Consider the following 24,048-nt stretch of genomic DNA (forward strand, 5'->3'; position numbering starts at 1 on the left):
TCTCTCACTCTCCATCGCTCTCTGACACTCTCACACTCTCTGACACTCTCACACTCTCTGACACTCTCACACACTCTCACACACTCTCTGACAAGCTCTGACCCACTCTGACACTCTCACTCTCTCTGACACTCTCAGACAGTCTCAGACACTCTCTATCACTATCTGACAATCTCTGACACTCTCTGACACCCTCTGATACTCTCTGATACTCTCCAATACACACTGACACTCTCTATCTCTCTCTGACACTCTCTGACAATCTCATACACACTCAGACACTCTATGACACTCTCTATCACTCTCTGAAACTCTCTGACACTTTCAGACACTCTCTGCCACTCTCTATCACTCTCTATCACTCTCAGACAGTCTCAGACTCTCTCTGACACTCTCTGACACTCTCTATCACTCTCTATCACTCTCTGACACTCTCTGACACTCTCTGACACTCTCTGACACTCTCTGACACTCTCTGACATTCTCTCACACTCTCTGACACTCTCTGAGCCTCTCTGACAATCTCTGACAATCTGCGACAAACTCGATCACTCTCTGACACTCTCTGACACACTCAGACACTCTATATCACTCTCTGACACTTTCAGACACTCTCTATCACTCTATATCACTCTCGGACACTTTCAGACACTCTCTATCACTCTCTATCACTCTCTGACACTCCCTGACACTCCCTGACACTTTCAGACACTCTCTGCCAAGCTCTATCACTCTCTGACACTCTCTGACACTCGCACACTCTCTAACACTCTCTGAAACTCTTTCACACTCTCTGACACGCTCTGACACTCTCTGACACTCTCTGACACTCTCTGAGCCTCTCTGACAATCTGCGACAATCTGCGACAAACTCGATCACTCTCTGACACTCTCTGACACACTCAGACACTCTATATCACTCTCTGACACTTTCAGACACTCTCTGCCACTCTCTATCACTCTATATCACTCTCTGACACTTTCAGACACTCTCTATCACTCTCTATCACTCTCTGACACTCTCTGACACTCCCTGACACTCTCAGACACTCTCTGACACTTTCAGACACTCTCTGCCAAGCTCTATCACTCTCTGACACTCTCTGACACTCTCTGACACTCTCTGACAATCGCACACTCTCTGACAGTCTCTGACACTCTTTCACACTCTCTGACACTATCTGACCCTCTCTGACCCTCTCTGACACTCTCAGACATTCTCTGGCACACTCTATCACTCTCTGACACTCTCTATCACTCTCTATCACTCTCTGACACTCTCTGATACACTCTGACTCTCTCTGACACTCTCTGACACTCGCACACCCTCTGACACTCTCTGACCCTCTCTGACACTGTCAGACATTCTCTGGCACTCTCTATCACTCTCTGACCCTCTCTATCACTCTCTATCACACTCTGACACTCTCTGATACACTCTGGCACTCTGAGACAATCTCTGACACTCTCTATCACTCTCTGACACTCTCTGATACACTCTGATACACTCTGACACTCTCAGACACTCTCTGACACACTCAGACACTCTCTATCACTCTCTCTCACTCTCTGACACTCTCTGACACTCTCTATCACTCTCTGACTCAATCTGAAACTCTCAGACAGTCTCAGACAGTCTCAGACAGTCTCAGACACTCTCTGACACTCTCTGACACTCTCTGACACTCTCTGATACACTCTGACACTCTCAGACACTCTCTGACACACTCAGACACTCTCTATCACTCTCTCTCACTCTCAAACACTCTCTGACACTCTCTATCACTCTCTGACTCAATCTGAAACTCTCAGACAGTCTCAGACACTCTCTGACACTCTCTGACACTCTCTGACACTCTCTGACACTCTCTGACACTCTCTGATACACTCTGACACTCTCTGTCACTCTCTGACCCTCTCGATCACTCTCTGACCCTCTCTGACACTCTCACACCCACTCAGACACTCGCTGACACTCACCATCACTCTCTGACACTCTCTGACACATTCAGACATTCTCTGCCACTCTCTATTACTCTCTATCACTCGCTGACACTTTCAGACACTCTCTGCCACTCTCTATCACTCTCTGTCACTCTCTGACACTCTCACACTCTCAGACCCTCTCTGACACTCTCTATCACTCTCTGACACTCTCTGACACTCTCTGACACTCTCTGACACTCTCTATCACTCTCTATCACTCTGTGACACTCTCTGACACTCTCTATCACTCTCTGACACTCTCTGACACTTTCAGACACTCTCTGACACTCTCTAACACTCTCTGACACTCTCTGAAACTCTCTATCACTCTCTGACACTCTCTGATACACTCTGGCACTCTCAGACACTCTCAGACACTCTCTGACACTCTCTGACACTCTCTGACACTCTCTATCACTCTGTGACACTCTCTGACACTCTCTATCACTCTCTGACACTCTCTGACACTTTCAGACACTCTCTGACACTCTCTATCACTCTCTGACACTCTCTGAAACTCTCTATCACTCTCTGACACTCTCTGATACACTCTGGCACTCTCAGACACATCTCTGACACTCTCCATCACTCTCTGACAATCTCTGACACGCTCAGACTGTCTCAGACACTCTCTAGCACTATCTGACAATCTCTGACACTCTCTGACACTCTCTGACACTCTCTGACACTCTCTGACACTCTCCAATACACTCTGACACTCTCTATCTCTCTCTGACACTCTCTGACAATCTCATACACACTCAGACACTCTCTGACACTCTCTATCACTCTCTGAAACTCTCTGACACTCGCTATCACTCGCTGACACTCTTTGACACTTGCAGTCACTCTCTGCCACTCTCTGCCACTCTCTGACACTCTCTCTGACACTCTCTCTGACACTCTCTTACACTCTCTTACACTCTCTTACACTCTCTGATACACTCTGACACTCTCTGACCCTCCCTGACACTCTCTGACCCTCCCTGACACTCTCTGACCCTCCCTGACACTCTCTGAGACTCTCTGACACTCTCTATCACTCTCTGACACTCTCTGACACTTTCTGACACTCTCTGCCACTCTCTATCTCTCTCTGTCACTCTCTGAAACTCTCTGACACACACTGACACACACACTCTCTGACACTCTCAAACTCTCGGACCCTCTCTGAAAATCTCTGACACTCTCTGACACTCTCTATCACTCTCTGACACTTTCAGACACTCTCTGCCACTCTCTATCACTCTCTATCACTCTCTGACACTCTCTGACACTCTCTGACACTCTCTGACACTCTCTGACACACTCTGTCCCTCTCTGACACTCTCTGACACTCTCTGACACTCTCTGACATTCTCTGACACTCTCTGACACTCTCACACTCTCACACACTCTGACATTCTCTGACACTCTCTCACACTCTCTGACATTCTCTCACACTCTCTCACACTCTCTGACCCTCTCTGACCCTCTCTGACCCTCTCTGACCCTCTCTGACAATCTCTGACACTCTCTGACAAACTCTATCACTCTCTGACACTCTCTGACACACTCAGATACTCTCTATCACTCTCTGACACTTTCAGACACTCTCTGACACTCTCTATCACTCTCTGACACTTTCAGACACTCTCTGCCACTGTCTATCACTCTCTGACACTCTCTGACACTCTCACACTCTCTGACACTCTCTCACACTCTCTGACACTCTCTGACACACTCTGTCCCTCTCTGACACTCTCTGACACTATCTGACACTCTCTGACACTCTCACACTCTCACACACTCTGACATTCTCTGACACTCTCTCACACTCTCTGACATTCTCTCACACTCTCTGACACTCTCTGACCCTCTCTGACAATCTCTGACACTCTCTGACACTCTCTATCACTCTGTGACACTCTCTGACACTCTCTATCACTCTCTGACACTCTCTGACACTTTCAGACACTCTCTGACACTCTCTATCACTCTCTGACACTCTCTGACACTCTCTATCACTCTCTGACACTCTCTGATACACTCTGGCACTCTCAGACACTCTCTGACACTCTCCATCACTCTCTGACAATCTCTGACACGCTCAGACTGTCTCAGACACTCTCTAGCACTATCTGACACTCTCTGACACTCTCTGACACTCTCTGACACTCTCTGATACTCTCTGATACTCTCCAATACACTCTGACACTCTCTATCTCTCTCTGACACTCTCTGACAATCTCATACACTCTCTGACACTCTCTGACACTCTCTGACACTCTCTATCACTCTCTGACACTCTCAGACACTCTCTGACACTCTCTATCACTCTCTGACACTCTCTGATACACTCTGGCACTCTCAGACACTCTCTGACACTCTCCATCACTCTCTGACAATCTCTGACACGCTCAGACTGTCTCAGACACTCTCTAGCACTATCTGACAATCTCTGACACTCTCTGACACTCTCTGACACTCTCTGACACTCTCTGACACTCTCTGATACTCTCTGATACTCTCCAATACACTCTGACACTCTCTATCTCTCTCTGACACTCTCTGACAATCTCATACACACTCAGACACTCTCTGACACTCTCTATCAATCTCTGAAACTCTCTGACACTCGCTATCACTCGCTGACACTCTTTGACACTTTCAGTCACTCTCTGACACTCTCTCTGACACTCTCTCTGACACTCTCTCTGACACTCTCTCTGACACTCTCTTACACTCTCTTACACTCTCTGATACACTCTGACACTCTCTGACCCTCCCTGACACTCTCTGACCCTCCCTGACACTCTCTGACCCTCCCTGACACTCTCTGAGACTCTCTGACACTCTCTATCACTCTCTGACACTCTCTGACACTTTCTGACACTCTCTGCCACTCTCTATCTCTCTCTGTCACTCTCTGACACTCTCTGACACACACTGACACACACACTCTCTGACACTCTCAAACTCTCGGACCCTCTCTGAAAATCTCTGACACTCTCTGACACTCTCTATCACTCTCTGACACTTTCAGACACTCTCTGCCACTCTCTATCACTCTCTATCACTCTCTGACACTCTCTGACACTCTCTGACACTCTCTGACACTCTCTGACACACTCTGTCCCTCTCTGTCCCTCTCTGACACTCTCTGACACTCTCTGACACTCTCTGACACTCTCTGACATTCTCACACACTCTCTCACACTCTCTGACCCTCTCTGACCCTCTCTGACCCTCTCTGACAATCTCTGACACTCTCTGACAAACTCTATCACTCTCTGACACTCTCTGACACACTCAGATACTCTCTATCACTCTCTGACACTTTCAGACACTCTCTGACACTCTCTATCACTCTCTGACACTTTCAGACACTCTCTGCCACTGTCTATCACTCTCTGACACTCTCTGACACTCTCACACTCTCTGACACTCTCTCACACTCTCTCACACTCTCTGACACTCTCTGACACACTCTGTCCCACTCTGACACTCTCTGACACTATCTGACACTCTCTGACACTCTCACACTCTCACACACTCTGACATTCTCTGACACTCTCTCACACTCTCTGACATTCTCTCACACTCTCTGACACTCTCTGACCCTCTCTGACAATCTCTGACACTCTCTGACACTCTCTATCACTCTGTGACACTCTCTGACACTCTCTATCACTCTCTGACACTCTCTGACACTTTCAGACACTTTCAGACACTCTCTGACACTCTCTATCACTCTCTATCACTCTCTGACACTCTCTGACACTCTCCATCACTCTCTGACAATCTCTGACACGCTCAGACTGTCTCAGACACTCTCTAGCACTATCTGACAATCTCTGACACTCTCTGACACTCTCTGACACTCTCTGACACTCTCTGACACTCTCTGATACTCTCTGATACTCTCCAATACACTCTGACACTCTCTATCTCTCTCTGACACTCTCTGACAATCTCATACACACTCAGACACACTCTGACACTCTCTATCACTCTCTGAAACTCTCTGACACTCGCTATCACTCGCTGACACTCTTTGACACTTTCAGTCACTCTCTGCCACTCTCTGACACTCTCTCTGCCACTCTCTTACACTCTCTGATACACTCTGACACACTCTGACCCTCCCTGACACTCTCTGACCCTCCCTGACACTCTCTGACCCTCCCTGACACTCTCTGAGACTCTCTGACACTCTCTATCACTCTCTGACACTCTCTGACAATCTCAGAGACACTCAGACACTCTCTGACACTCTCGATCACTCTCTGACACTCTCTGACACTTTCTGACACTCTCTGCCACTCTCTATCTCTCTCTGTCACTCTCTGACACTCTCTGACACACACTGACACACACACTCTCTGACACTCTCAAACTCTCGGACCCTCTCTGAAAATCTCTGACACTCTCTGACACTCTCTATCACTCTCTGACACTTTCAGACACTCTCTGCCACTCTCTATCACTCTCTATCACTCTCTGACACTCTCTGACACTCTCTGACACTCTCTGACACTCTCTGACACACTCTGTCCCTCTCTGACACTCTCTGACACTCTCTGACACTCTCTGACACTCTCTGACACTCTCTGACACTCTCACACACTCTGACATTCTCTGACACTCTCTCACACTCTCTGACATTCTCACACACTCTCACACACTCTCTCACACTCTCTCACACTCTCTCACACTCTCTCACACTCTCTGACCCTCTCTGACCCTCTCTGACCCTCTCTGACCCTCTCTGACCCTCTCTGACCCTCTCTGACAATCTCTGACACTCTCTGACAAACTCTATCACTCTCTGACACTCTCTGACACACTCAGATACTCTCTATCACTCTCTGACACTTTCAGACACTCTCTGACACTCTCTATCACTCTCTGACACTTTCAGACACTCTCTGCCACTCTCTATCACTCTCTGACACTATCTGACACTCTCTGACACTCTCACACTCTCACACACTCTGACATTCTCTGACACTCTCTCACACTCTCTGACATTCTCTCACACTCTCTGACACTCTCTGACCCTCTCTGACAATCTCTGACACTCTCTGACAAACTCTATCACTCTCTGACACTTTCAGACACTCTCTGCCACTCTCTATCACTCTATATCACTCTCTGAAACTTTCAGACACTCTCTATCTCTCTGTATCACTCTCTATCACTCTCTATCACTCTCTATCACTCTCTATCACTCTCTGACCCTCTCTGACCCTCTCTGACCCTCTCTATCACTCTCGGACACTCTCTGACACTCTCTGACACTCTCTGACACTCTCTGACACTCTCAGACACTCTCTGACACTTTCAGACACTCTCTGCCACTCTCGATCACTCTCTGGCACTCTCTGACACTCGCACACTCTCTGATACTCTCTGACACTCTCTATCACTCTCTGACACTCTCTGACAATCTCAGACACACTCAGACACTCTCTGACACACTCTGTCCCTCTCTGACACTATCTGACATTCTCTGACACTCTCACACTCTCTGACACACTCACACTGTCTGACACTCTCTGACACTCTCTGAAATTCTCTCACACTCTCAGACACTCTCTGACACACACTATCACTATCTGACACTCGCTGACACTCTCAGACAGTCTCAGACACTCTCTATCACTACCTTACAATCGCTGACACTCTCTGACACTCTCTGATACTCTCTGATACTCTCCAATACACTCTGACACTCACTATCTCTCTCTGACACTCTCTGACAATCTCATACACACTCAGACACTCTCTGACACTCTCTATCACTCTCTTAAACTCTCTGACACTTTCAGACACTCTCTGCCACTCTCTATCTCTCTCTATCACTCTCAGACAGTCTCAGACACTCTCTGATACTCTCTGATACTCTCTGATACTCTCTGACACTCTCTGACAATCTCAGACACACTCAGACACTCTCTGACACTCTCTGACACTCTCTATCACTCTCTGACACTCTCTGACACTTTCAGACACTCTCTGCCACTCTCTATCACTCTCTATCACTCTCTGACACTCTCTGACACTCTCTGACACTCTCTCACACTCTCTGACACACTCTGTCCCTCTCTGACACTCTCTGACACTCTCTGACACTCTCTGACACTCTCTGACACTCTCACACTCTCTGACATTCTCACACTCTCTGCCACTCTCTGCCACTCTCTGCCACTCTCTGCCAGTCTCTATCACTCTCTATCACTCTCTATCACTCTCTATCACTCTCTATCACTCTCTGACACTCTCTGACACTCTCTGACACTCTCTGACACTCTCTGACAGTCTCTGACACTCTCTGACGCTCTCTATCTCTCTCAGACACTCTCTGACACTTTCAGACACTCTCTGCCAGTCTCTATCACTCTCTGACACTCGCACACTCTCTGACACTCTCTGACACTCTTTCGCACTCTCTGACACTCTCTGACACTCTCTGACCCTCTCTGACACTCTCAGACACTGTCTGGCACACTCTATCACTCTCTGACACTCTCTATCACTGTCAATCATTCTCAATCACTCTCAATCACTCTCAATCACTCTCAATCACTCTCTGACACTCTCTGACACTCTCTGATACACTCTGATACACTCTGGCACTCTGAGACAATCTCTGACACTCTCTATCACTCTCTATCACTCTCTGACACTCTCTGACACTCTCTGACACTCTCTATCACTCTCAGACACTCTCTGACACTCTCTGACACTCGCACACTCTCTGACATTCTCTGAAACTCTTTCACACTCTCTGACACTCTCTGAACCTCTCAGAACCTCTCTGACACTCTCAGACACTCTCTGGCACACTCTATCACTCTCTGACACTCTCTATCACTGTCAATCATTCTCAATCACTCTCAATCACTCTCAATCACTCTCTGACACTCTCTGACACTCTCTGACACTCTCAGACACTCTCTGAAACTTTCAGACACTCTCTGCCACTCTCTGCCACTCTCGATCACTCTCTGGCACTCTCTGACACTCGCACACTCTCTGATACTCTCTGACACTCTCTATCACTCTCTGACACTCTCTGACAATCTCAGACACACTCAGACACTCTCTGACACACTCTGTCCCTCTCTGACACTATCTGACATTCTCTGACACTCTCACACTCTCTGACACACTCACACTGTCTGACACTCTCTGACACTCTCTGAAATTCTCTCACACTCTCAGACACTCTCTGACACACACTATCACTATCTGACACTCGCTGACACTCTCAGACAGTCTCAGACACTCTCTATCACTACCTTACAATCGCTGACACTCTCTGACACTCTCTGATACTCTCTGATACTCTCCAATACACTCTGACACTCACTATCTCTCTCTGACACTCTCTGACAATCTCATACACACTCAGACACTCTCTGACACTCTCTATCGCTCTCTTAAACTCTCTGACACTTTCAGACACTCTCTGCCACTCTCTATCTCTCTCTATCACTCTCAGACAGTCTCAGACACTCTCTGATACTCTCTGATACTCTCTGATACTCTCTGACACTCTCTGACAATCTCAGACACACTCAGACACTCTCTGACACTCTCTGACACTCTCTATCACTCTCTGACACTCTCTGACACTTTCAGACACTCTCTGCCACTCTCTATCACTCTCTATCACTCTCTGACACTCTCTGACACTCTCTGACACTCTCTCACACTCTCTGACACACTCTGTCCCTCTCTGACACTCTCTGACACTCTCTGACACTCTCTGACACTCTCTGACACTCTCACACTCTCTGACATTCTCACACTCTCTGCCACTCTCTGCCACTCTCTGCCACTCTCTGCCAGTCTCTATCACTCTCTATCACTCTCTATCACTCTCTATCACTCTCTGACACTCTCTGACACTCTCTGACACTCTCTGACACTCTCTGACAGTCTCTGACACTCTCTGACGCTCTCTATCTCTCTCAGACACTCTCTGACACTTTCAGACACTCTCTGCCAGTCTCTATCACTCTCTGACACTCGCACACTCTCTGACACTCTCTGACACTCTTTCGCACTCTCTGACACTCTCTGACACTCTCTGACCCTCTCTGACACTCTCAGACACTGTCTGGCACACTCTATCACTCTCTGACACTCTCTATCACTGTCAATCATTCTCAATCACTCTCAATCACTCTCAATCACTCTCAATCACTCTCTGACACTCTCTGACACTCTCTGATACACTCTGATACACTCTGGCACTCTGAGACAATCTCTGACACTCTCTATCACTCTCTATCACTCTCTGACACTCTCTGACACTCTCTGACACTCTCTATCACTCTCAGACACTCTCTGACACTCTCTGACACTCGCACACTCTCTGACATTCTCTGAAACTCTTTCACACTCTCTGACACTCTCTGAACCTCTCAGAACCTCTCTGACACTCTCAGACACTCTCTGGCACACTCTATCACTCTCTGACACTCTCTATCACTGTCAATCATTCTCAATCACTCTCAATCACTCTCAATCACTCTCTGACACTCTCTGACACTCTCTGACACTCTCAGACACTCTCTGAAACTTTCAGACACTCTCTGCCACTCTCTATCGCTCTCTGACACTCTCTGACACTCTCTGACACTCGCACACCCTCTGACACTCTCTGACCCTCTCTGACACTGTCAGACATTCTCTGGCACTCTCTATCACTCTCTGACCCTCTCTATCACTCTCTATCACACTCTGACACTCTCTGATACACTCTGGCACTCTGAGACAATCTCTGACACACTCAGATACTCTCTATCACACTCTCTTACTCTCTGATACACTCTGACACACTCTGACACACTCTGACACTCTCTGACACTTTCTGACACTCTCTGCCACTCTCTATCTCTCTCTGTCACTCTCTGACACTCTCTGACACTCTCAAACTCTCGGACCCTCTCTTAAAATCTCTGACACTCTCTATCACTCTCTGACACTCTCTGACACTCTCTATCACTCTCTGACACTTTCAGACACTCTCTGCCACTCTCTATCACTCTCTGACACTCTCTGACACCCTCTGACACTCTCTGACACTCTCTGACACTCTCACACTCTCTGACACTCTCTGACACTCTCTGACACTCTCTGACACACTCTGTCCCTCTCTGACACTCTCTCACACTCTCTGACATTCTCTCACACTCTCTGACACTCTCTGACACTCTCTATCACTCTCTGACACTCTCTGACACACTCAGACACTCTCTATCACTCTCTGACACTTTCAGACACTCTCTATCTCTCTGTATCACTCTCTATCACTCTCTGACCCTCTTTGACACTCTCTGACACTGTCTGACACTCTCTATCACTCTCAGACACTCTCTGACACTCTCTATCTCTCTGTATCACTCTCTATCACTCTCTGACCCTCTTTGACACTCTCTGACACTGTCTGACACTCTCTATCACTCTCAGACACTCTCTGACACTTTCAGACACTCTCTGCCACTCTCGATCACTCTCTGACACTCTCTGACACTTGCACACTCTCTGATACTCTCTGACACTCACTGACACTCTCTGACACTCTCTGTCCCTCCCTGACACTCTCTGAGACTCTCTGACACTCTCTATCACTCTCTGAAACTCTCTGACAATCTCAGACACTCTCTGTCCCTCCCTGACACTCTCTGAGACTCTCTGACACTCTCTATCACTCTCTGAAACTCTCTGACAATCTCAGACACACTCAGACACTCTCTGACACACTCTGTCCCTCTCTGACACTCTCTGACACTATCTGACACTCTCTGACACTCTCACACTCTCTGACACACTCACACTGTCTGACACTCTCTGACACTCTCTGACACTCTCTGAAATTCTCTCACACTCTCAGACACTCTCTGACACTCACTATCACTATCTGACACTCGCTGACACTCTCAGACAGTCTCAGACACTCTCTATCACTATCTTACAATCGCTGACACTCTCTGACACTCTCTGATACTCTCTGATACTCTCCAATACACTCTGACACTCACTATCTCTCTCTGACACTCTCTGACCCTCTCTATCACTCTCTGACTCTCGCTGACACTCTCAGACTCACTCAGACACTCGCTGACTCTCACTTTCACTCTCTGACACTCTCTGACACTCTCTATTACTCTCTATCACTCGCTGACACTTTCAGACACTCTCTGCCACTCTCTATCACTCTCTATCACTCTCTGACACTCTCTGACAATCTCTGACAATCTCAGACACACTCAGACACTCTCACACACTCTCTGACAAGCTCTGACCCACTCTGACACTCTCTGTCACTGTCTGACACTCTCTGTCACTGTCTGACACTCTCTGGCACTCTCACACTCTCTGGCACTCTCACACTCTCTGACACTCTCACTCTCTCTGACACTCTCTGACACTCTCTGACACTCTCTCACACTCTCTCACACTCTCTCACACTCTCTACCACTCTCAGACACTCTCTGACACTCTCCATCACTTTCTGACATTTTCTGATACACTGTGACACTCTCTGACACTCTCTCACACTATCTGACACTCGCTGACACTCTCCGATACACTCTGACACTCTATATCTCTCTCTGACACTCTCTGACAATCTCATACACACTCAGGCACTCTCTGACACTCTCTATCACTCTCCGACTCTTTCAGACACTCTCTGCTACTCTCTATCACTCTCAGACAGTCTCAGACACTCTCAGACACTCTCTGACACTTTCAGACACTCTCTGCCACTTTCTATCACTCTCTATCACTCTCTGAAACTCTCTGCCAACTCTCTGACACTCTCTATCAATCTCTATTACTCTCTATTACTCTCTATCACTCTCTGACACTATCTGATACACTCTGGCACTCTCAGACACTCTCTTACACTCTCCATCACTCTCTGACAATCTCTGATGCACTCTGAAACTCTCATACACACTCTGACACACTCAGACTTTCTCCCACACTCTATCACTCTCTCACACTGTCTGACACACTCTGATACACTCTAACACTCTCAGACACTCTCTGACACTCTCTATCACTATCTGACAATCTCTGACACTCTCTGACACTCTCTGATACTCTCCAATACACTCTGACACTCTCTATCTCTCTCTGACACTCTCTGACAATCTCATACACACTCAGACACTCTCTGACACTCTCTATCACTGTCTGAAGCTCTCTGACACTTTCAGACACTCTCTGCCACTCTCTATCACTCTCAGACCGTCTCAGACCGTCTCAGACCGTCTCAGGCACTCTCTGACACTCTCTGATACTCTCTGACACTCTCTGACACTCTCTGACAATCTCTGACAATCTCTGACAATCTCAGACACACTCAGACAATCTCTGACACTCTCTATCACTCTCTGACAATCTCTGACACTCTCAGACTCACTCAGACACTCGCTGACACTCACTTTCACTCTCTGACACTCGCTGACACTTTCAGACTTTCTCTGCCACTCTCTATTACTCTCTATCACTCGCTGACACTTTCAGACACTCTCTGCCACTCTCTATCACTCACTGCCCCTCTCTGACACTCTCTGACAATCTCACACTCTCTGACAATCTCACACTCTCTGACACTCTCACACTCTCTGACACTCTCACACTCTCTGACACTCTCACACTCTCGGACACTCTCTGACACTCTCTATCTCTCTCTGACACTCTCTGACACTCTCTGACACTCTCTATCACTCTCTGACACTCTCTGACAATCTCAGACAATCTCAGACACACTCAGACACTTTCAGAAACTCTCTGCCACTCTCTCTCACTTTCTATCGCTCTCTGACACTCTCTGACACTCTCACACTCTCTGACACTCTCACACACTCTCACACACTCTCTGACAATCTCTGACCCACTCTGACACTCTCGACCACTCTCTGACCCTCTCTGACACTCTCTGACACTCTCCATCACTCTCTGACTCTTTCTGATACACTGTGACACTCTCAGACACACTCTGACACACTCAGACACACTCTACCACACTCTATCACTCTCTCACACTGTCTGACACTCTCTGATACACTCTAACACTCTCAGACACTCTCTGACACTCTCTATCACTATCTGACACTCGCTGACACTCTCAGACAGTCTCAGACACTCTCTATCACTATCTGACAATCTCTGACACTCTCTGACACCCTCTGATACTCTCTGATACTCTCCAATACACTCTGACACTCTCTATCTCTCTCTGACACTCTCTGACAATCTCATACACACTCAGACACTCTCTGACACTCTCTATCACTCTCTGAAACTCTCTGACACTTTCAGACACTCTCTGCCACTCTCTATCACTCTCTATCACTCTCAGACAGTCTCAGACTCTCTCTGACACTCTCTATCACTCTCTGACACTCTCTGACACTCTCATACTCTCTGACACTCTCTCACACTCTCTGAAATTCTCTGACACACTCTGTCCCTCTCTGACACTCTCTGACACTCTCTGACACTATCTGACACTCTCTGACACTCTCTCACACTCTCTGACATTCTCTCACACTCTCTGACACTCTCTGAGCCTCTCTGACAATCTCTGACACTCTCTGACACTCTCTGACACTATCTGACACTCTCTGACACTCTCTCACACTCTCTGACATTCTCTCACACTCTCTGACACTCTCTGAGCCTCTCTGACAATCTCTGACAATCTGCGACAAACTCGATCACTCTCTGACACTCTCAGACACTCTATATCACTCTCTGACTCTTTCAGACACTCTCTGCCACTCTCTGCCACTCTCTATCACTCTCTATCACTCTCTATCACTCTCAGACAGTCTCAGACACTCTCTGATACTCTCTGATACTCTCTGACACTCTCTGACAATCTCAGACACACTCAGGCACTCTCTGACACTTTCAGACACTCTCTGCCACTTTCTATCACTCTCCATCACTCTCTGAAACACTCTGCCAACTCTCTGACACTCTCTATCAATCTCTGACACTCTCCATCACTCTCTGCCACTCTCTATCACTCTCTGAAACTCTCTGAAACTCTCTGACACTCTCTGACACTCTCTATCACTCACTGACACTCTCTGACACTCTCTCACACTCTCTGACACTCTCTGACACTCTCTGACCCTCCCTGACACTCTCTATCACTCTCTATCACTCTCTGACACTTTCAGACACTCTCTATCATTCTCTATCACTCTCCATCACTCTCTGACACTCCCTGACACTCTCTATCATTCTCTATCATTCTCTATCACTCTCCATCACTCTCTGACACTCCCTGACACTCTCTATCACTCTATATCACTCTCTGACACTTTCAGACACTCTCTATCATTCTCTATCACTCTCCATCACTCTCTGACACTCCCTGACACTCTCTGAGACTCTCTGACACTCTCTATCACTCTCTGACACTCTCTGACAATCTCAGACACACTCAGACACTCTCTGACACACTCTGTCCCTCTCTGACACACTCTCTGACACTATCTCACGCTCTCTGACACTATCTCACGCTCTCTGACACTCTCACGCTCTCTGACACTCTCACGCTCTCTGACACTCTCACGCTCTCTGACACTCTCACACTCTCTGACACTCTCACACTCTCTGACACTCTCTGACACTCTCTCAAACTCTCTGACATTCTCTCACACTCTCTGACACTCTCTGCCCCTCTCTGACAATCTCTGACAATCTGTGACAAACTCTATCACTCTCTGACACTCTCACTCTCTCTGACACTCTCTGACACTCTCTCAAACTCTCTGACATTCTCTGACATTCTCTCACACTCTCTGACAGTCTCTGCCCCTCTCTGACAATCTCTGACAATCTGTGACAAACTCTATCACTCTCTGACACTCTCTATCACTCTCAGACACTCTCTGACACTTTCAGACACTCTCTGCCAAGCTCTAGCACTCTCTGACACTCTCTGACTCTCTCTGACACTCGCACACTCTCTGACACACTCTGAAACTCTTTCACACTCACTGACACTCTCTGAACCTCTCTGAACCTCTCTGACACTCTCTGACACTCTCTGCCACACTCTATCACTCTCTGACACTTTCTATCACTGTCAATCATTCTCAATCACTCTCTGACACTCTCTGACACTCTCTGACACTCTCTGACACTCTCACACACTCTCACACACTCTCACACACTCTCACACACTCTCTGACAATCTCTGACCCACTCGGACAGTCTCTGTCACTGTCTGCCACTCTCTGACACTCTCACACTCTCTGACACTCTCACTCTCTCTGACACTCTCTGAAACTCTCTGACACTCTCTCACACTCTCTACCACTCTCTGACCCTCTCTGACACTCTCTGACACTCTCCATCACTCTCTGACAATTTCTGATACACTGTGACACTCTCAGACACACTCAGACACTCTCTACCACACTCTATCACTCTCTCACACTGTCTGACACTCTCTGATACACTCTAACACTCTCAGACACTCTCTGACACTCTCTATCACTATCTGACACTCGCTGACACTCTCAGACAGTCTCAGACACTCTCTAGCACTATCTGACAATCTCTGACACTCTCTGACACTCTCTGACACTCTCTGATACTTTCTGATACTCTAGATCTCTCTCTGACACTCTCTGACAATCTCATACACACTCAGGCACTCTCTGACACTCTCTATCACTCTCTGACTCTTTCAGACACTCTCTGCCACTCTCTATCACTCTCTATCACTCTCAGACAGTCTCAGACACTCTCTGATACTCTCTGACACTCTCTGACAATCTCTGACAATCTCAGACACACTCAGACACTCTCTGACATTTTCAGACACTCTCTGCCACTTTCTATCACTCTCTATCACTCTCTGAAACTCTCTGCCAACTCTCTGACACTCTCTATCACTCTCTGACACTCTCTGACACTCTCTATCACTCTCTGACACTCTCTGACAATCTCAGACGCACTCAGACACTCTCTGACACACTCTGTCCCTCTCTGACACTCTCACACTCTCTGACTCTCTCACACTCTCTCACACTCTCTCACACTCTCTGACACTCTCTGACACTCTCTGACACTCTCTCACACTCTCTGACATTCTCTCACACTCTCTGACACTCTCTGCCCCTCTCTGACAATCTCTGACAATCTGTGACAAACTCTATCACTCTCTGCCACTCTCTGACACTCTCTGCCACTCTCTATCACTCTATATCACTCTCTGACACTTTCAGACACTCTCTATCACTCTCTATCACTCTCCATCACTCTCCATCTCTCTCCATCACTCTCTGACACTCTCTGACACTCTCTGACACTCTCTGATACTTTCTGATACTCTAGATCTCTCTCTGACACTCTCTGACAATCTCATACACACTCAGGCACTCTCTGACACTCTCTATCACTCTCTGACTCTTTCAGACACTCTCTGCCACTCTCTATCACTCTCTATCACTCTCAGACAGTCTCAGACACTCTCTGATACTCTCTGACACTCTCTGACAATCTCTGACAATCTCAGACACACTCAGACACTCTCTGACATTTTCAGACACTCTCTGCCACTTTCTATCACTCTCTATCACTCTCTGAAACTCTCTGCCAACTCTCTGACACTCTCTATCACTCTCTGACACTCTCTGACACTCTCTATCACTCTCTGACACTCTCTGACAATCTCAGACGCACTCAGACACTCTCTGACACACTCTGTCCCTCTCTGACACTCTCACACTCTCTGACTCTCTCACACTCTCTCACACTCTCTCACACTCTCTGACACTCTCTGACACTCTCTGACACTCTCTGACACTCTCTCACACTCTCTGACACTCTCTCACACTCTCTGACACTCTCTGCCCCTCTCTGACAATCTCTGACAATCTGTGACAAACTCTATCACTCTCTGCCACTCTCTGACACTCTCTGCCACTCTCTATCACTCTATATCACTCTCTGACACTTTCAGACACTCTCTATCACTCTCTATCACTCTCCATCACTCTCCATCACTCTCCATCACTCTCTGACACTCTCTGACACTCTCTATCACTCTCAGACACTCTCAGACACACTCTGACACTTTCAGACACTCTCTGCCAAGCTCTATCACTCTCTGAACCTCTCTGACACTCTCAGACACTCAATGGCACACTCTATCACTCTCTGACACTTTCTATTACTGTCAATCATTCTCAATCACTCTCAATCACTCTCTGACACTCTCTGACACTCTCTGACACTCTCTGACACTCTCTGATACACTCTAACACACTCCGACACTCTCTGACACTCTCTATCACTCTCAGACACTCTCTATCAATCTCTGACACTCTCTGACACTCTCTGATACTCTCTGATACACTCTGACACTCTCTGACACTCTCTATCACTCTCTGACACTCTCTAACATTCTCAGACACACTCAGACACTCTCTGCCACTCTCTCCCACTCTCTGAAACTCTCTGACACTCTCTGATACTCTCTGATACACTCTGACACTCTCTGATACTCTCTGATACTCTCTGATACACTCTGACACTCTCTGACACTCTCTATCACTGTCTGACACTCTCTGACATTCTCAGACTCACTCAGATACTCGGTGACACTCACTATCACTCTCTGACACTCTCTGACACTTTCAGACATTCTCTGCCACTCTCTATTACTCTCTATCACTCGCTGACACTTTCAGACACTCTCTGCCACTCTCTGCCACTCTCTGTCACTCTCTGTCACTCTCTGCCACTCTCTCCCACTCTCTATCACTCTCTGACACTCTCTGACACTCTCTGACACTCTCACACTCTCTGACACTCTCACACTCTCTGACACTCTCACACTCTCTGACACTCTCACTCTCTCTGACACTCTCTGACACTCTCTGACACTCTCTGACACTCTCTGACACTCTCTGACACTCTATATCACTCTCTGCCACTCTCAGACACTCTCTTACACTCTCCATCACTCTCTGACACTCTCTGATACACTGTGACACTCTCAGACACACTGTGACACACTCAGACACTCTCTACCACACTCTATCACTCTCTCACACTGTCTGACACTCTCTGATACACTCTAACACTCTCAGACACTCTCTGACACTCTCTGACACTCTCTATCACTATCTGACACTCGCTGACACTCTCAGACAGTCTCAGACACTCTCTAGCACTATCTGACAATCTCTGACACTCTTTGACACTCTCTGATACTCTCTGATACTCTCTAATACACTCTGACAATCTCATACACACTCAGACACTCTCTGACACTCTCTATCACTCTCTGACACTTTCAGACACTCTCTGCCACTCTCTATCACTCTATATCACTCGCTGACACTTTCAGACACTCTCTGCCACTCTCTGTCACTCTCTGTCACTCTCTGCCACTCTCTCCCACTCTCTATCACTCTCTATCACTCTCTGACACTCTCTTACACTCTCTGACACTCTCACACTCTCTGACACTCTCACACTCTCTGACACTCTCACACTCTCTGACACTCTCACTCTCTCTGACACTCTCTGACACTCTCTGACACTCTCTGACACTCTCTGACACTCTCTATCACTCTCGATCACTCTCTGAAACTCTCTACCACTCTCTATCACTCTCGATCACTCTCAGACACTCTCTGACACTCTCTGATACTCTCTGACACTCTCTGACACTCTCTGACAATCTCAGACACACTCAGACACTCTCTGACACTTTCAGACACTCTCTGCCACTCTCTATCACTCTCTGAAACTCTCTACCACACTCTATCACTCTCGATCACTCTCTATCACTCTCGATCACTCTCTGAAACTCTCTACCACTCTCTATCACTCTCGATCACTCTCTGAAACTCTCTGCCACTCTCTGATACTCTCTCACACTCTCTGAAACTCTCTGCCACTCTCTGACCCTCCCTGAGACTCTCTGAGACTCTCTGACACTCTCTGACAATCTCAGACACACTCAGACACACTCAGACACTCTCTGACACTCTCGATCACTCTCTGACACTCTCTGACACTGTCAGACACTCTCTGCCACTCTCTATCACTCTCTGACACTCTCTGACACACTCTGACACACTCACACTCTCTGACACTCTCACACTCTCGGACCCTATCTTACACTCTCTGACACTCTCTATCACTCTCTGACACTCTCTGACACTTTCAGACACTTTCTGCCACTCTCTATCACTCTCTGACACTCTCTGACACTCTCACACACTCTCACAGTCTCTGTCACTCTCTGACACACTCTTTCCCTGTCTGACACTCTCTGACACTATCTGATACTCTCTGACACTCTGACACTCTCTGACACTCTCACACTCTCTGACACTCTCTGACACTCTCTCATACTCTCTGACATTCTCTCATACTCTCTGACACTCTCTGACCCTCTCTGACAATCTCTGACACTCTCTGACAAACTCTATCACTCTCTGACACTCTCTGACACACTCAGACACTCTCTATCACTCTCTGAGACTTTCAGACACTCTCTGCCACTCTCTATCACTCCATATCACTCACTGACACTTTCAGACACTCTCTATCACTCCCTATCACTCCCTATCACTCTCTATCACACTCTATCACTCTCTGACACTCTCTGACACTCTCTGACACTCTCTGACACTCTCTGCCACTCTCGATCACTCTCTATCACTCTCTATCACTCTCTATCACTCTCTATCACTCTCTATCACTCTCTGACACTCTCTGACACTCTCTGACACTCTCTGCCACTCTCGATCACTCCATATCACTCACTGACACTTTCAGACACTCTCTATCACTCCCTATCACTCTCTATCACTCTCTATCACTCTCTATCACTCTCTATCACTCTCTGACACTCTCTGACACTCTCTGACACTCTCTGACACACTCTGACACTCTCTGACACTTTCAGACACTCTCTGCCACTCTCTGACACTTTCAGACACTCTCTGCCACTCTCGATCACTCTCTGACACGCACTGACACTCTCTGACACTCGCACACTCTCTGACCCTCTCTGACACTCTTTCACACTCTCTGACAGTCTCTGACCCTCTCTGACCCTCTCTGACCCTCTCTGACCCTCTCTGACACTCTCAGACACTCTCAGACACTCTCAGACACTCTCTGGCACACTCTATCACTCTCTGACACTCTCTATCACTGTCAATCATTCTCAATCACTCTCAATCACTCTCTGAACCTCTCTGACACTCTCTGGCACCTTCAGATACTCTCAGACACACTCAGACACTCTCTCTCACTCTCTGACACTCTCTGATGCACTGTGGCACTCTCAGACACTCTCTGACACTCTCTGACACTCTCTGACACTCTCTGATGCACTGTGGCACTCTCAGACACTCTCTGACACTCTCTGACACTCTCTGACACTCTCTATCACTCTCTGACTCTCTCTGACACTTTCAGACACTCTCTGCCACTCTCCCTCACTCTCTATCACTCTCTGACACTCTCTGACCCACTCTGACACTCTCTGTCACTGTCTGACACTCTCTGACACTCACACTCTCTGACACTTTCACTCTCTCTGACACTCTCTGACACTCTCTGACACTCTCTGACACTCTCTGACCCTCGCTGACCCTCGCTGACCCTCTCTGACACTCTCTGACACTCTCTGACACTCTCTGACACTCTCCATCACTCTCCATCACTCTCTGAAACTCTCTGATATACTGTGACACTCTCAGACACACTCTGACACACTCAGACACTCTCTACCAAACTCTATCACTCTCTCACACTGTCTGACTCTCTCTGATACACTCTAACACTCTCTGACACTCTCTGACACTCTCTATCACTATCTGACACTCGCTGACACTCTCAGACAGTCTCAGACACTCTCTATCACTATCTGACAATCTCTGACACTCTCTGACACACTCTGATACTCTCTGATACACTCTAATACACTCTGACACTCTCCATCTCTCTCTGACACTCTCTCACACTCTCTCACACTCTCTGACAGTCTCTCACACTCTCTGACACTCTCTGACCCTCTCTGACACTCTCTGACACTCTCTATCACTCTCTGACACTCTCTATCACTCTCTGACACTCTCGGACACTCTCTTACACTTTCCATCACTCTCTGACACTCTCTGATACACTGTGACACTCTCAGACACACTCTGACACACTCAGACACTCTCTACCACACTCTGTCACTCTCTCACACTGTCTGACACTCTCTGATACACTCTAACAATCTCAGACACTCTCTGACACTCTCTATCACTCTCTGACACTCTCTGATGCACTGTGGCACTCTCAGACACTCTCTGACACTCTCTCTCACTCTCTATCACTCTCTGACACTCTCTGATGCACTGTGGCACTCTCAGACACTCTCTGACACTCTCTGACACTCTCTATCACTCTCTGACACTCTCTGACAATCTCTGATGCACTGTGGCACTCTCAGACACTCTCTGACACTCTCTGACACTCTCTATCACTCTCTGACACTCTCTGACAATCTCACACTCTCTGTCACTCTCACACACTCTCACTCTCTCTGACACTCTCTGACACTCTCTGACACTCTCTGACACTCTCTGACCCTCGCTGACACTCTCTGACACTCTCTGACACTCTCTATCACTCTCTGACACTCTCTGACACTCTCTGACACTCTCTGACACTCTCTTACACTCTCCATCACTCTCCATCACTCTCTGACACTCTCTGATAAACTGTGACACTCTCAGACACACTCTGATACTCTCTGATACACTCTAATACACTCTGACACTCGCCATCTCTCTCTGACACTCTCTCACACTCTCTGACAGTCTCTCACACTCTCTGACCCTCTCTGACCCTCTCTGACCCTCTCTGACACTCTCTGACACTCTCTGACACTCTCTGACACTCTCTATCACTCTCTGACACTCTCGGACACTCTCTCACACTTTCCATCACTCTCTGACACTCTCTGATACACTGTGACACTCTCAGACACACTCTGACACACTCAGACACTCTCTACCACACTCTATCACTCTCTCACACTGTCTGACACTCTCTGATACACTCTAACAATCTCAGACACTCTCTGACACTCTCTATCACTATCTGACACTCGCTGACACTCTCAGACAGTCTCAGACACTCTCTATCACTATCTGACAATCTCTGACACTCTCTGACACTCTCTGATATTATCTTATACACTCTGACACTCTCTATCTCCCTCTGACACTCTCTGACAATCTCATACACACTCAGACACTCTCTGACACTCTCTGACACTCTCTATCACTCTCTATCACTCTCAGACACTCTCTGACACTCTCTGACACTCTCTGACACTCTCTGATACTCTCTGATACTCTCTGACACTCTCTGACACTCTCTGACAATCTCAGACACACTCAGACACTCTCTGACACTTTCAGGCACTCTCTGCCACTCTCTATCACTCCATATCACTCACTGACACTTTCAGACACTCTCTATCACTCCCTATCACTCCCTATCACTCCCTATCACTCCCTATCACTCTCTATCACTCTCTATCACTCTCTGACACTCTCTGACACTCTCTGACACTCTCGATCACTCTCTGACACGCACTGACACTCTCTGACACTTGCATACTCTCTGACCCTCTCTGACACTCTTTCACACTCTCTGACAGTCTCTGACCCTCTCTGACCCTCTCTGACACTCACAGACACTCTCTGGCACACTCTATCACTCTCTGACACTCTCTATCACTGTCAATCATTCTCAATCACTCTCAATCACTCTCTGAACCTCTCTGACACTCTCTGATGCACTGTGGCACTCTCAGACACTCTCAGACACTCTCAGACACTCTCTGACACTCTCTGACACTCTCTATCACTCTCTGACTCTCTCTGACACTTTCAGACACTCTCTGCCACTCTCCCTCACTCTCTATCACTCTCTGACACTCTCTGACACTCTCTGACACTCTCACACTCTCTGTCACTCTCACACACTCTCACACACTCT

Source organism: Heterodontus francisci, unplaced genomic scaffold, assembly GCF_036365525.1.
Source record: "Heterodontus francisci isolate sHetFra1 unplaced genomic scaffold, sHetFra1.hap1 HAP1_SCAFFOLD_93, whole genome shotgun sequence".
Lineage (NCBI taxonomy): Eukaryota > Metazoa > Chordata > Chondrichthyes > Heterodontiformes > Heterodontidae > Heterodontus > Heterodontus francisci.